Source organism: Acinonyx jubatus, chromosome D1 (genome assembly GCF_027475565.1).
Source record: "Acinonyx jubatus isolate Ajub_Pintada_27869175 chromosome D1, VMU_Ajub_asm_v1.0, whole genome shotgun sequence".
In the NCBI taxonomy this organism is placed as follows: domain Eukaryota; kingdom Metazoa; phylum Chordata; class Mammalia; order Carnivora; family Felidae; genus Acinonyx; species Acinonyx jubatus.
In genome coordinates, this window is record NC_069390.1 from 109,694,915 (window position 1) to 109,705,582 (window position 10,668).

Here is a 10,668-nt window from a genome sequence, read left to right on the forward strand (position 1 = left end):
CGTGGATGCAAATGTTGTCTTTTTAACAGCTTTTATGACAAAAACATAAGAAAGAAACTGCATTTCTCCTTAGACTTGCTTTCCCACCAAACTTACCATTTTTTGTACTTACTTGATACTATATCACTGGGTATAGCAAAATAGCATTTTCATTAAAATACTCAAAAAAGTGATTTTTATACATTATGTCATAAGAATTCAGCTGATGTTCTGTATATATGACTAATTTGCCAAATTCAATTTTATCCCTAAGTATTAGAAACCAACATTGTGAAAATTAACTTATAAGGCACACAACTTAGTAAGAGAAATCACAAAAAATAAATCAACAAGCTTACTTCAGTACCTAGTTCTAAATGTGTAGCAAAAAATGTGCATGCTCATTATGAAGAAATGTATAAAAATACTGAAAATCATCCAATAAGACCTAAATAGAGAGATGCACCATATTCACAGATAGGAAAAGTTTGTGTGATTTATTTCTTCTCATAAATGTGTTTTTTACACATTTATGCAATTCCAAACAAATCCCAATAGAATTTTTTTCCTTGTATGTGCAATTTGGCCAGCTAGATCTAAACTTTACATGGAAGAGAGAAGAGTTAAGATTAGCCAAGAATTTTTTTGAATAAAGATAATAAAGTCAAGAGATTCTCCTACTACATACAGAATCCTTACAAATGTACAATAATTAAGAAAATGGATAACCAAAAGAATAAAGCATAAGAAAAGTTCCACATACATGGAACTTCATTTATGGTGTAGTATCACTGAGATCACTGAAAAAAGAATATTCAAAAGATCATATGGGGGAATTGCCTATGTTGGTGAATTTTATTTTGATGCCTCTTTTCCAAAATATCAAGTCCTGATGAATTAAAAAAGGATGACTATATATTTTGCTTTTCTCAGATCAGTCCCAGTTTACACCTGCAACTCTAGAATAATTATTACTGCCTTTCACTAACAGAGATATCCAGGTTTAGATGATAAATTATACGATAAAACCTAAATATGTCAAAGTATATCTTTAAAACTTTTACAAGAACACCCAAACAGACATTGATATTACTAGGATAGACAAAGCATTTCTTACACAAGAACCAAAAAGACTACATTGTCTACTCTACAAAAATTTGGGACTTCTAGACAAACACAGGCTTACAATTTGTCTTTCAAATAAGAGCAGTTTAGGATTTAGTAATAAAATTAATACTCAGAAGAGCTGGAATAAGACGGTTTTAGAACAGGAGAGCTAGAGATGACAGAACATGGGAGATTGTAAGAGTCCAACTCAAGACCTTAGAACAGTCCCATCCTTTAGAATTTCTAAACATGGGTAAGGTGACTGAAGCATAAAGAGCATTGAGAGATGGGAATTTCATGACATGGTTTATAACCCCAATTTCCAGAGCCCCCGAGGACTGAAGTTTTACAGTTACAATTGTATCTATAGCAACAAACCAGAAGTAACTAACAGCCTTGTCTTTCCTAATTTACTTCTGGTTCTGACAGGACCAACAGGTCTATTTCCCAAGATCTTCATACCAATTTTGTTTTGTTTTGTTTGTTTGTTTAGTCATTTATTTATTTATTTGACAGAGGGAGGGAGAGAGGGAGAGAGAGAGAGAGAGAGAGAAAGAGAGAGAGAGACAATGAGCAGGGGAGGGGGAGAGAGAGAATCTCAAGCAGGCTGTGTGCCCAGTGTGGATGCCACGGTCCAGAGATCATGACCTGAGCTGAAACTGAGTAGGATTCTCAACCGACTGAGCCACCCAGGTGCCCCCACACCAGTGATGACTTTCATTGAATGGGATTTTAAATGGAATGTCTGATCAGAATCCTATTTTATGAGATGCGATGTCATGTTGCCATGCACTACTTTCTCTCAGTTCAAACTCATACCTTTATTATTCAGAGGTGAAACATGAATTTTCATACATTCGTAAAATATAGCATGAGACTCAAGAATAAAATTATTCTCTAGCATTAATTAACCATGAGGAAATGGTCTTGTTTCATTTCATTTCTGTGAACTTAATTCTTTTTGAAAATTTGTTCATTCACTCTCTCCATCAGCAAACCTTGAGCTCCTTCGAGGGACAGAGTTGGCTAAGTACTGTAAATACAAAGATGACTAAGACCCACCCACTGGTCACCTGAAGTCCACATTCTCAGGAAAGTGAAGGGGAGAAAGCAAAAAACAACAACTGGGGTGTGTATGGGCTGGTCTTCCTTCACTGCAAGTGACAAAACAATGGAGAATAGCTTATGTTACAGAAGGGCTCATGCAATGGACTGAATTCCAGGGACATATCTAGCTCCTTGTAAGTGGAGATCCAGGAGACTGAAATGTATCATTAGGAGGCTGTGTCCTCACTAACTTTCCCGTGGCTCCACGTCCTGTAGTGCTCAGCCATTCCAGGCTTACATGCCCATTTCAGAAGACAAAGGTTCAGTTTCCCAAGCCTTCCGGGAAAACCCCAAGGGTGTTTGGGACTTCCAGCCATCTTACCCTCCACCCTTAACCCTCACCTCCATAGACATGCGCACTTATAGCTGGAGGGGGGGCGGGGGGGGCGGTTGGAGGAGGAGGTGCAGCGCTTAGGTCAGGTACCTAGCCCTGACACCCCCCCAGGGGGCGCTGTGACTCAAGAGAGGACTCAGCTACTTTCAGAGTAGTTGGAGCAGGTGGGATCAGTTGGGTAGATTTCCTTTCTTAATAAAGAGAGTGATTTATGTAAGGTTATCTGAGGGGTACTGGTGACCTTTAATCACGTAAGTTTTATAGGCGGGACAAAGACAGTAAATTCATTTCTGCACATGTTAATTTACTGTGAGAATTTCAGGTAAAGGTCTTCAAAATTGTCTGGTTATGTGAGGGGGTAAGATTGGGGTTCTCCCGCTAGGCATTCAGCACAGAAGGGGACCTTGGGGCTGTGAAGTGAAGTGCATTCAGGGAAAGTCAAGATCTAAACAATTACCACCAGCACCATAATTCCAGGAAATAAAATCAGTACCATGCTTTAGTGTTGCAGTGTCCAGGAGTAGAAAGGAGGTTCCTTTAAAACATCAAACTCTGAAGTATATTTGAAATTGACTTGAAAAACAAAACGATTTGCAAACAATCTTTACCTGCACCTTTTTTTTGGGGGGGGGAGGGCAAGGTTTTTGTTTGTTTGTTTGTTTTGTTTTTTAAAGTAGTCTCTACACCCAAAGTGGGACTTGAACTCACAACTCTGAGATTAAGACTCTCACGTTTTTCCAGCTGAGCCAGACAGGCACTCCCAACTATACCCTTTTTAACAAGTAGAGCCCCGTCATTTCCTTTTGCCAGAGTTTGTGGTTTGGTACATGCCTCTGGATAATTTGTGTTTATTTTTTTCACAGCTGTACCACATCCCTGTCTGCTCCTGCAATAAAGGATTCGGGACAACTCATTGCTCAATTTTATTCTCTCACACAAAGGCAGGGTAAAGAGTATGGAAACTTACCCTCATCCAAGCCAGGGAAACAGGTCTTATGTTGACTTCAAATGTGCAATTCTCTATTAGTAAAAATAGGGTCCTGTGTTGCTCCTTATATTTAATTTAAAAACAGGAGCAAAACAACTTTATTGTAATGCAAACTTTGATGAGATAGTGCAATTGACCTTATGGACTATCTTCTTATTTCTAGCATCCCTGTGATTACACCTTTTAGCCCTGAGCTGTGTTTTACACATGGTCCAGATCTGTCCTTGCCGTTTAAGTCAACACTATAAAAATCCTTAACCAAAGGACTTTTCAGATCATAATTTCAAAATGAATTCTTCTTTAAAAATAAACCACAAACCTAGTTAAGAGTGGTACAGTGCATAGAAGTAGCAATTAATGTGAGAAACATAAAAAGCTAAAATACTACCTTTCCAAAGCTTTTAGTACAAAGGACCCCGTAATAGCCAAGGCGTTTCTGTGGGAAAGCTGCATTCACTTGCTACTCCTTCCTTTTAAACTCATCTAGTTGTAAAGATAAAAAATAAGTACAGAACAACCCAGAACTTCTGAATTTGCATTTACAAGTGCCTTTTCAAACTCTTAGAAAATGCTGTGCACTATAAAGTGTTAGACTGAGTTTTAATGCTTCCCTGAAGAACCTCATAATTACAGCAATGCTCACGGTGTATCTATGATCTTAAATTTAGGCATATATAAGTGCAGGTTTGCAAATGAATATTAGAAATTTCCAGGCTTAGAATAATGTCTTTATACACCTCTATCTTCTCATAAGTAATTAAAAAACATCAATTTATATTTTGAATTTCTGTCATACTTGCTCTTCTTAAAATCTGATAAGGTATAGTTATAAGTCTGAAATAACATCTTAGCTCTTCCGTATTTCTTAAAGGACATTTTCAATACAGTTGTAGAAAAAGGATCGATTCTCTTATGGATGTGTTCTATCTACGTCTATCCATGTCTGTATTTAGGATGCATTTTGGTCATGCACGGTAAAGTCCCAGACAGAGAGGATTAGTACCCTTGTCTGCTCCTTATCCGTGTGTGTAAGTGAGACGTGCTATGGAATGGGATCCTCTTACCTTTAACTGTAGAGTGGGAATGATCTCATTCTTCTGTTCACTTGCACAGATGGGTTTTCTGCTGAAGATCTTATCTCCATCTTTGATGGTTTGCAAGAGTAAAGTGGCCAATGCTCAGGTCAAGGCCACCAGTCTGGGCAGCTCCAAGGCAGTCGAGGAAGATACGCGTGTTTCCCATTGCCTTGCTGAGAAGCCACTTGCCTTCTTTATTCAGAAGTTGTTTTTAGGACTTGCCCTTTGGATCTGCAATCAGACCAGTCATTACTCACGACAGCCTTGTGAGGGAGGTTTCATTATTCAAAAAGTGGGGCTCAGAGAAGCTAAGACCCTTGCCCCAGGCAAGGTATAAAATGAAAAAGAAAAAGGATTGTGAGAAAGTCTTCTTGTGCAGTCTACGGTCTGAGTAACCTTACACTTGGCCGTACATTGGTCTTGCACATATGTCGCTGGTCACCTCAGTGTCGGCCGGTGCGCTGCCGTCAGGGGACTCTTACATCCCTTTTTCCTCATGCCCAGAGTTGCTTGAAAAAGTCTGACACCCTAAGCTGGAAGTCTGATCAAATGTTCCTTCATGATTCACTCCCAAATCAGGCTCTCTTGCTCTTGAAAATTCTCTCTCCAGTTCTGTCCAGAACACGTCTCAATGAATAAGGAGAGGGCACGGTTCCTCTGGAGCTAAGGTAGGCAGGAGCCAAGAGATTCTGGAGCATTCTGTGCAGGGAAAGCCCTCCCCCGGGGTCGGGGGAGTGGGGGAGGGGGTCTGGAGCCGAGGTGGTGCGGGCCTGGAACGTTCCGGGGTGCTGTGCACCTGTGTCACCTTGGTGAGAGGACCGGAGCTGTAGCGAGCGCTGCCCTGGCGTGTCCCTCTGTGTGCTGCCCTGGGGCTGCCCGGGGGGCTCACTAGGAGGGTGTGTGCGAGGGGCCCAGGCTCCCTGAGGCTGCAGGACCAGGACGCCCGGACCTGTTGAGTCTGCTCTAACCAGGTGCAGGTGTGTGTGAGCAGCGCTAACCAGGTGCAGCTGTGTGTGAGCATTGCCCACTGCAGCCCCTCAGGCCCGGAAGACTTCCAGCAGCTCCCTCCAGCAGTGTTCCTTCCAGGCTGATTCCTTTAGCTTCTAGTTGCTCCTTTAAACCACAGCTTTCTCTCTGCCCCAGGGCCGGCGAACCTGCACCGGGAGCCTCAGTCCCACCCCTGCAGGGGCAGCTCCTGGTGTGGGGCTGGCCTTCCCTTCAATAGGGGGTCTACTCTGTCTCGCCCCCGCTCTGTGCCGCTGCGGAGTCAGCCCTCAGTCCTCCTTCAGGACGAGCCGCCCTACCAACAGGTGCAGACCTGGTGGACCAGGCGAGTCCGGAGTCTTCCTAGGGGTGGTCTTGGGAACTCTCTAGGCGGTGGCTCTATTTTGAGTTTATGGAACTTGTGTTTGGCCGTGGGTTTCAATTCAATAAAAATCTGATTTCTTAAGTCTGACAGAGAAATACATATGATACATATGATTTCACTTATATGTGGCTTCTGAAAAACAATAACAACAACAACAAGACAGAAACAAGCTCATAAATACCGAGAACAAACTGGTGGTTGCCAGAGAGGAGGTTCCGGGGGACGGGCAGATGAAGAGGTGCAAACTTCCAGTGGTAAAGTAAATAAGTCACAGGAATGCGGGGCACCTGGGTGGTTCAGTTGGTTAAGCGTTCAACTTTGGCTCAGGTCATGATGTCACAGTCTGTAGGTTCAAACCCTGCGTCAGGCCCTGACAACACAGAGCCTGGAGCCTGCTTCCGATTCTGTGTCTCCCTCTCTCTCTGTCACTCCCCTGCTAGCATTCTGTCTTCCTCTCTCTCAAAAATAAATAAACATAAAAAATTTAAATAAAAAAATAAGTCGCAGGAATGAAAAGTACAGCGTAGGGAAGATAGTCCACAATACTGTAACAATGTCTTGTATGGTGACAGGTGGTGACAGGCACTGCATAATGCACGCACTTGTCGAATCACTATGTGGTACACCCGAAACTACATTTCCTCTATACTTCAATAACAAACATTTGTAAAAATCTAATTTCTAATATCCCTGTTATTTGAAGCTGCTCTTTTTACTTACAGGATTTGGTCAAAGCATTTGTCCAGTTCATGGTAAAACTTTGTACGAAGAGAAGATTTTCTTCCATGTAGATTTTAAGTTCCTGGAAAAATTAAGACTATACAATATCTATGTAGCTCTGTCACAATTGAGAGAAAGTAAATACATATATAGGTTCGATGTCAGAAAAATAAATATTCAGTAAAAGGTATTTAATAATTATTGCCACGACCCCCCTACATATGCATGCACACTTTAACCCTGCACGGACTACATTTTAGGTTGTCGTTGCTATTTATTTCATATGAATCACGGATTTCATAAACGTTCATGGGTTATACCAAATGCTCACTTTTTCGTATTGCCCTATATATTTCCCTGTGAGAAGCGTCTAACTGAGATGTCCATTTAATGCACTGAAATCCAGTACTGGCAACACCAAGGGTTTATGCTGATGAATCTGTTTCTCTGAAGGGCATGGAGTTGGGGTCTTGCTTTCTGTTCCCGGAAGGGAAACATTTAAACACTGACAGCAGCTACTTGGAACCCACCTTGGTAGCGTAAGGGCTTGAGTCTAACCTCCCTTGAAAGGCATATAAGTTTTCCTAGCATTCAGCCTAAGTGTTGAAAAGGAAAGCAGGACTGGCTTACCGCTGATCCGTTCTCGTTCAGAAGAATGGTTGGAGAATGTGGAAGCCGGAAGCCACTTAGTGTCAAGTGTGCATCACTTGGTACTTAACGGATGTAGCAGTCCACAGTTCTCGGGCCCAAATACTGAAGTCTCAAGAGAGATATAATATTGACTTGTGAAGAGTTAAGCAGTATACGCACTAAAACACAACCTTACACTCTATATCTAGAAAGACACGACCGTAATAAACGGTTTTACAGTTTCAAATTTTTGTAGATGTTTCATTGCTATTAAATAGATTACGTGGAAAACTCAGGTGTATGTTTACAATAACAAGCCATTTTTTATTATTTTTTTAATGTTTATTTTTGAGAAAGAGAGAGAGAGAGAGAGTGGGGGAAGGGCAGAGAGAGAGGGAGACACAGAATCCGAAGCAGGTTCCAGGCTCTGAGCTGTCAGCACGGAGCCCAACATGGGGCCCGAACTCATGAACCTTGAGATCATGACCTGAGCTGAAGTCGGATGCTCAACTGACTGAGCCACCCAGGTGCCCCTCACAATAACAAAAACATTTGTGTTTGGCACATCCTGGTAATGGTTTATACCATGACTGAGTTTATTAAAGTCTAATTACTTCGTTCTTTTGGTCTTCAATCTCTGCCTGCCGAAACATGATCAAATTGCTATATCATTAATCCAAACTAAATGATTTTAATTATCAAATCGTTTCTATAATATCAAATTCTACTTATTTTGATCGCTCTAGTTTTATGATCTGCAGAGTCATTTCTGAAATAATTAATAAACACATATGGCTACTTTGTCTCTGATTTCTGGTAAACCTTTGCATGTTTGGGAACAACAATCGCAGATTACACTTCACCTGTGATTTTGATGCCCAGTGCACAGATACTATGATTGTCTCATATGCCTGATAATCAAGAGTCAACTGCCTTCACAATAATAATTATCTCATATGTATAGGAAAAATATTTTTCAGATAACTGAGGAAATACTTTCTCACATCAGCATCATCATCATCATCATCATCATCATTTAGAGAGAAGAAGAAAATGTGAGAACAAAAATGAGAGAGGTCTCCTGGTAAGTAAATGATGGCTAACACATTATCTCTTACGCACCTAAGTATTTGATGACTGCACGATAACGTACAGGTGCTGATGTCACCAAGCCTGACCCCTGGTGTGAGGTGCAAGCTGTCCAGCTGTGGAGAAAGTCATCATACTTGTGACAACCAAAATCCAGAATATGGTCACCGATTCTATAGAAAGAGGAAGGGAGACAAGAAATGTACGCAGGGCTTGAAAGATGAGTTGATTTAATGTGTTCACTTAGCATCAGAGGCAAATATTTCATATGGGACATGGGATAGTAAATGTACTGCGGTGACAAAGAGTCAGTTCTTCAATTCCCTGCAGTCTAGGGCTTATGTACAATTGAACTGGCAACAATTCATACTCTTTCTGAAGGAAAAATGAAGTCTCAGGAAGGAACATAGAAGAAAGAAGATTGTTGTTCAGGGAAGTAAAGGAATGATTTATTATAACACCATCTGGTGTCAATATGAATGAATTGAAATGAAAACATAGATAACACGTTTCCTTTTTAAGAAAAGAAGTGTTCTTTCCCAAGTGTTACTCTGGTTATTTCTTCTGTCTTCCGTGAGTTCACAAAATGAATACCTGCTGATGTTTTTGTGACATCTGTTCTTTTTTTTTAAGAACTAGAGGCTTCTATTGGTCTGGGTTGCTGATTTGATTGGCAGCCTTTTTCCTGCCATTGACGGGGCAGGGCATTTTATTGATGACACTGTACTGTGTTACATACAGTAAAACTCCTTGAGCGAGTGGTCTATGCTCCATTTCCTCCCCTCCCATTTACTCTTGAACCCACCTGAACCAGAGTTTCATCCCCAACGTTCTAGAGAGATTCTTATTTCCAAGTGACAGATAACTTGAACATTTATAAATACAACAGTCAATTCTCTGTCCTCAGTGTATTTGATCGGCACACTGTCGATCAATCTTTTATTATTGAAGCATTTATTTCACTTGGCATCCGGGACACCCATCTCTCTTCTCCTACATTATTGACAACTTCACCACAGACTGTTTTTCTGATTTATCTGGACCTCTGAAACCTGGAGCACCCCACACATCAGACTTCTCTGCTTTCTTACAATTACCTTCTTGGTGATATCCAGACTTACAGCTTCAGCTAGTTTCTTCATGCAGACATTGCCCATATTTTATATCCTTTATCCCTGAGGTAGATTGAGTTAGTATTCCCGTCTCCTCTAGACGACAATTACATATCTCCACTACAAACATGTCAGACCTGACCATGGGACTTGCTCTGGCCAATGGAATGAGAATGGAAATTACGTTGGTCATCTCTAAGGAAAAGCTTTATGAGCGAGCGCATGATTCATCGCGCCTTTGCCTTCTGCCATGAGACTGGCAAAGTGTTAACCCGTCTGCTCTGTCAGCCTGGGTCTCAGGATCAAGGCAACTTGGAGCAGAGCCTCAGCAGCCCCAAGGTGGCCATGTAGTACGAGTCAGGAATAAAAATGTGTTTACTGAGATTTGGGTCACTTAATGTCTGCATAAGTAAGTGTTTTGTCTGGTACAAGCTCCTTTTTCCCTAGACCTCACATACTTACTCTTTGTTAAAGTCCTGTGTGTTGATATTTTATGTGTCTCCAGTAAGTCTCTCATGGTTTCCCTCCAAAGCTTTTCCTCCCTCAGTTTTCTTGATCCCCCTAAATGGTGACTTCATTCCTTGTGTCGATGGGACCCTGACTTGTCTCTTAAGTCACAGTCCTGGCTCAATCGATGGCAGGTCCTGGAAACTTCAAAATATCCTATCCTTCCATCTATGGATATGTGGCTGTTTCCTGTTTGTGTGTTTGTTGCCATTTCCCCTTTAATACAAGTAGGCAGTCCCTTCGTTTGCACAAACTGCAGTAATCTAACTAGACTTCGTATCTGCTGGGATCTTCTGTGTGCTGGTATGTATCCTGTGGTACAAATGATCGTACCCCTCAACAGTCTGCTAATTGTCCATTTCCTTCATATACAATATTTTTACCATTGCCCAGAGGACCCTCATCACCCTTCACCCTGACGTCACCTGCCCCCACTGTAGTCCCCGCACTCTACTGCAGACACGTGGGCCCACCTGTGGTTCTTTAAGCATACCAAGCATAGTCCTTCATCCAGGTTTTACACTGCTCTTCACTAATCTGGCAGGCTGTTCCCCTGATTCCATGAGGGCTCAGTTTCAGTCTTTTCTGAATATCACTGAATCCACGAGCCATCCTTGGCGACTGTATGGAAAGCCCTAAGCTGTTCCTCA